Here is a 5977-nt window from a genome sequence, read left to right on the forward strand (position 1 = left end):
CAGGTCAACTGAGCTAGAGAGAGCCTGGTGGGAACTTATAAGATGTTCATGCTGTAATGGCAGGTACTATAAATAGGTCCGGAATAGTATGAGCTAGGTTTGAAACTGCACTTTCTCCCCTACAAATAGGGACCCCTAAAGTGTACCACGTGTAGACCTAGCCAATAAAAGCTAGGACATAAACCATACTCCCACCATGTTCTTCTGCCTAGTTATTCAATTTAATTCAACTACCTTCCTAATAAATGAGTGCCCAAGAAGACTACACTCAGGAAGGTGTTATTGGGACCAGATGACTTTGCACTTTCCACAGCGACTGTTGTGAAGGATGGGTAGCAAAAGGGGTAGCAGCTTACCTTTTCCTTCCCATTAATAATTAGATATCTAGTTAGGGTCCATTCAGATAGGCAGAGTAAATGGAGGAGAGAACTGCATGTGGAGAATAGTTCATTTGTCTTTTGCGATATGGTCCCCTTTGACTAATTCTCCACTGAAGTTCTCATTGTATCCACAGGGTCTACCAAAGGGAAAGCTCACACATTCTCTGCAGCTGAGTCACAGGCCTCTGGGATATATATCCAGCACTTGGTATACTCGGCATACTTGGCTTGTCAGGGAAGGGCAGTTGGTTGAGGGCGCATTCCCTTTTCACTCTGGGCTGTGTGACTTTGTACTGCTTTCTCAGTCAGCAACACAATAGATATCATGTTTCACTATAAAGATCCACCATTCAAATGGATGCAGTTAAGAGTTTGTTAACTGCCTTTCGGAAGTCGGTGTAAGTACTGTTGATGGGTTCAGTGTGGGTTGTTTCCTTACTGTTCTAGTTAAGCAGCCACAGCAAAAACCAGAAGGCATGAATGAGGGATCTGTTTTAGGTATTCAGTTATGGGAGTGGCTATACTCAAGGTTCGGCTTAACCATTTGGTGGAAAATTGCAGTGTTCCATTCGGAGTGACATAATCTCTAGAAAAGCTGGGACTTGTCAGGGGCTTTTGAGGTGGGGGTTCCACAAGAAGCCAGAGGTGGTCATTCAGGAACTGGTTCCAGTTTGAGTACACAATGGGAGCAATGGGAGAGTCTTAGACCTATCTCTTGAAGTACACGGACTGGTGTGCTTGGATCTAAAAGTTTAGCATTATGTAACCATGAATTAGGATTTAAAGGTTTCCAAGTTGTTGAATATTTTATATTTTTAATATCTTTTTGTTTCATTTATTTATTTTTAGAGGGAGGGAGGGAAAGGGAAAAGCAGAGGGAGAGAAACATCAATATGTGGTTGCCCCTTGTGCACCCCCTACTGGGGATCTGGCCCACAACCCAGACATGTGCCCTGACTGGGAATCAAACCAGTGACTCTTTGGTTCACAGGCTGGCACTCAGCCCACTGAGCCACACCAGCCAGGGCAAAGTTGTTGAGTATTTTAAAAGGCACTTAACCTGCCGGCTAAGACTCTCAAGAGGTGTTAGTTTGGGCACCACCAGGTCCTGTTCTTCAGAGGAATCATACTCTTTCCTGGAACTCTCATTTAGGTAGTTAGCACTTTCTTCTTCCTCACTTTCTGATTCTGATAAAGGGTCAGGAGAGGGATTTCTGGGTCCCATTAGAATAGAGCAGGAGAAAGAACCAGAATAAGGTAACAAATTAAGCCTGCAAAACACTAACACTGGCAAACACAAACAAAAGCTGAAAAATCCATTCAACAAGATTAACTTGCCTGTTTCTGAGTCCGCCACACACACCTTTTGCCTCTGGCTTGCACCATTGTGCAGTTCTTCCAGATCATGTTGTATATTCTTCACTTACAAAGAAGATATCTCAGTTCTCAGGGTCAGTTCAGTGTATAAAAGTGTTCGTCAATTCCCAGTGGCACAGGTCAGAGTCTCTCCTTTAAATCCTGGCTACCCAAGAAGAGAAAGGGTCCTCATCCAGGCAAGCTGATTTTCTCACCGTGGTCTCAACTGGTTATGATATTGTGAGGAGACACTTGTGTCCTCTGTTTTGTTGCCAGGGTATTATATCTACTTGGTAATGAAAAGAAACTCAGTGGTTTGCCTTCAGAGTCTGCTGATGCAGCAAATTATGTGGTGGGTGGGATGAGCTGTCAAGACCATCTGGTGCACACGGACCTGATGTTTTCCACAGGTGGTGCAAATGCCCTTGGGAACTGGTGACGTAGCTGTCAGACTATCTGGAGAGGTAGCCTTAACCTGCAAATCAGAAGACCATGGAGGATCTTTTTTCTTCCTCGCATCACGCCTTGCTGCTTGACCAGACTAGGCCTACACTACTCTGTCCCCAACAGTCTCACCGCCACTCTGCTCACCCTCTCAGCTGGGACCACTTCTGGGCAAGCCAACCACCTTAAACTTTTTTTATGGCTTAAGAAGTAGGGGCAGTGAGGAGTTCTTTGGGAGAGTCCATAAACTGACTCTTGGGACAGACAAAGAAGAAGCCGGTCAGTAAACAGGGTTACAGAAAAAGGCAATTAGAGGCAGCAATTTAAGGACTGGCCTCTGGGTAGACTGAACAGGTCTACGCCCAGAGCCCCAGAGGCTCACGGCTCTCTCTTTGAGCCTTGTATGGTTGGATTCAGCTTCATACAACAGAAGTCGCTCTAGTGAATTTCAGCAGAAATATTACCAGATGTTAAGTGGCTACAAAAATTATTTGAGGGCTGGAAGAACTGGTTCTGGATGAGTTTCCAAGAATAATCCCAGCCGTGACAGCCTGAAGTCATACAAACCTAAGCTGTAACATCCACCTGCAGGCCCAGTCTAATCCAGACCCTGAGCCAATCATGGCAGAGGCAGGAGGTGGAAGAGCTCCAGCACCATCATTCAGGAGGGTTCAGAAGGAAAACTGGTGTATGGACCACCACGGATTCACTCCTTTTCTCACGCACTGAACCACGTGTCTTGATGCGCAGCAGGCAAGGGTGTGCCCTGCATAGTGACATAATGGCAAGCATTCTGAAAGAGGAGTCAGACTGCCTCAGATGCAGAAGTAATGGAAGAGCGTCTCAGGTGAGAGAACAGCGCGTGCAGCAGCCCTGAGGCCGAAGTGGAAGTAACCAGAGGCAGTGTGGCTGGGGAATGGGTAAGGGTCGGACAAGCTGGGCCATGAGGGCCCCATCATAGGCTTTTGCTTTCCTCTGAGGGAAAAGTGAAGCCATTGCAAAGGGTTTTAGGTGGGAGACTGAACACAGATCAGCTTTTAAAAGTTGCTCTACAATTTTAAAAACATCCATGCTTTATTTCTTTCTTGAAGGATCACTAGGATTGGAGGGTGTTCAGAGTAGATGTAGAGAGATCGGGTAGGAGCCTCTGCAGCTGCAGTGAAGGTAGCAAGTCAGAGGATGAGGGCGGTGGTAACAAAGAGAAAGGGACAGGACAAAGATGTTTAGAGGAAGAAAAAAAGACAGTATGATAAAGGGGAACAGTTTTGTTCTTTTTCTTTTTACTCTAGGTCACTTCAAACTCTATTTTCACTTTTAGACTTGGTTTTCTTTTCCCGTATTTATCTTTTCAATTTGATATCCTAGTATAAGAAAATCAAAGAGAATAGATTTATTTAAGAAAAGTAACATCATGCCCTGACCAGTGTGGCTCAGTTGGTTGGAGCATCATCCCATACACCAAGAGGGTGGGGGTTTGATTCCCAATCAGGACACATATGTAGGTTGTGGGTTTGATCCCTGGTTGGGGCATGTATGGGAGGCAATTGATCAATGTTTCTCTCTTCCTTCCTCTCTCTCTGAAATCAACAAACATGTTTTTTGAAAAGAAAAGTCACCCTACAATACGGATATGGTTACATGTAGCCCATGCCAAAGACTTAGAAGTGGTATAAAATCTGTATTACACATAGTGCTTTAAGCACATGAATTTTGCAGACAAGAGTATTAGCATTGTGACCCCCCAATGAGCTATTTCACCTTTTCTAAGCTTCTATAAAACGGGGATAAAAATAGTACCTGTCTGGGTGGGTTGCTCTGAGAATTAAATGAGGTAATCCATAAAAGGCCATTAGTATAGAGCCCGGCATAATGAAAATGCTCGATGAATGTTAATGGTGTTATTCATAGCTTTTAGCTGACCATTCTCTTGGTACACAGTTGATTGATGCTTGTGTGGGCCTTCAGAGCCAGCACTGAGCACTGTGCACGTGCTCACTTATGCCAGGCTTGTGTACAGATGGCAAGGACTCTGAAAAGGTGGTTCAACATATTGATTTTTAAATTTTGCCTGTGTTCTCTCAAAGCCAGGTTTGGTCTCTGGGACTGTGTGGACTTGCTGGGGAGAAGCACTGCATGTTGGGACGATGGGAAGCAGAGGGCACCCAGGAGAGATCGGGGAAGACTGTGAAGTGGAACACAGCATTTCTGCTCCTGTTGGGTAATTTGGGTCGTCGTTTTGTTGTGACTTATTTTGTTCTAGGGCTCTGCTTTGTTTTCTTATTCTTCATTCAGTTACTGAACATTGATCGTGTGCCAAGCACTGTTATGAGTACTGGGGAGGCAACCATGAACAAAGTCCTAGCTTCTGTGAAGCTTAAATTTTGTCAGGTTTATCTCTCTTGCCAGTACCTTTTATTCTCCCAGAAGCCTTAGCTGGCCCTCACTTCTTCCTTCATGATAGGAATCAAAGGATCTAATGGAACACATTTCCCATTCTAGACCTATATTGAAAAGAAAGTCCTATTGTTTGGAGTTCGCCATGTACTCCTTTTGGGGGGATTCAGTTTGGATTTTGCAAGGGAGGAGGATAATAGAGAAATTAGTAACCCCAGTGAACACTTCTCCTATTAGTTCTCAAAGTACCCACATGAGTAATGCATTGTCACTAATGAAGAAACTGAGGCTAAGAGGCTAAGGGACTTTCCTGAACGGAGGCAGGACTTAAGATTTTGACTTGACATCTCATGCTCTCTTTCTTTTATAAATTGGAAGTTATTTGCTTAGTTGCAAACAAGTAATTTAATGGCATTATGTCAGTTGGCAGTTGAAATTTCTGGTTAATAGATTTCAAAGTGAGTATATGTTCAGATAGAGGAAGATTCATGACATGACACAGCTTAGTGGTTTCCAAATGCCAGTCCATGGACCAGAGATAGTGTATGACAACGTTGTCACCAATGTCAGCAAAATACAAACTAAAGTCATGATCTGTTTTTTCAACATTCTACTATGGAATGATAGTGTTGGTAGGAGGTAGTTAGATTTTTGTTTGTTTGTTCATTTCTATTATTTTATGCAATAAAAAGTTGCCAAGCCTATGTCTGTCTTTTTTTTTTGGTAAAATTTACTGTTTGATAAATTCTAAAGACTGCAGAAACCTAATATAGCTAACTAAATGAAAAATAGAAGTTCTATTTCTGGCAATATGGAATGCTAGATATTAAAAATATCTTTCTGGTGCAATGCACCTAAAAAGAATGTAAAATTGGAAAAATTATATATTTAAGAAATGCATAGTTGTATTGGCAAGAAAGGAAAATTCCTAGAGGCCAAAAATGACAAGAAAGCACAACTCAGAGAAAACTACATTTGGGAGAAAGAAAACGGATCTCAAGGTGCCAACAAGGTGGGAAATGGGGTCAAAGATTCTTGCTTAAAGGTGGTACTCCTAAAAGATGATATCCTTGGTGGGACAAGAAAATAGGGGATGAAAAGTGCCCTTCAAGGAAAGCCCCATAAATACAACAGTCTGTCCTAGCCTCGGGATGCTAGGAAGGATACCTTTCTCCTGAGGAATTTATAACCATGAGTCACTTTCATTGGATCTAAGGCTGGAGTCCCCAGTACCAACAGGAACCGAAAATCCTGGGTTGAAAATCCACAATAGTCTAAGTTGGGGGGTGCTTCCACATGCCTGACAGGAACACACATACATTTTCTCTAAAGGTAAAGAATTCCTACAGATATGATTTCAATTAACATTAGCTCATAATTAAAAATCGCAAAATACATGAGGA

At 43.0% G+C, this 5977-nt stretch overlaps 1 long non-coding RNA gene and 1 pseudogene across 1 annotated transcript; both read right to left on the reverse strand.

Moving 5' to 3' along the window:
* Window positions 1-343: 343 nt before the first annotated feature.
* LOC118498894 lies at window positions 344-5543 on the reverse strand. Its single transcript, XR_004901388.1, has 3 exons — window positions 5531-5543; window positions 5073-5076; window positions 344-429 (listed from the first exon to the last, which is right to left on the reverse strand). It is a non-coding gene; the product is annotated as an uncharacterized LOC118498894 (long non-coding RNA).
* Window positions 731-2329, reverse strand: LOC114489385 (annotated as a pseudogene).
* Window positions 5544-5977: the final 434 nt, after the last annotated feature.

This window comes from Phyllostomus discolor, chromosome 2 (assembly GCF_004126475.2).
Source record: "Phyllostomus discolor isolate MPI-MPIP mPhyDis1 chromosome 2, mPhyDis1.pri.v3, whole genome shotgun sequence".
NCBI classification, from domain to species: domain Eukaryota; kingdom Metazoa; phylum Chordata; class Mammalia; order Chiroptera; family Phyllostomidae; genus Phyllostomus; species Phyllostomus discolor.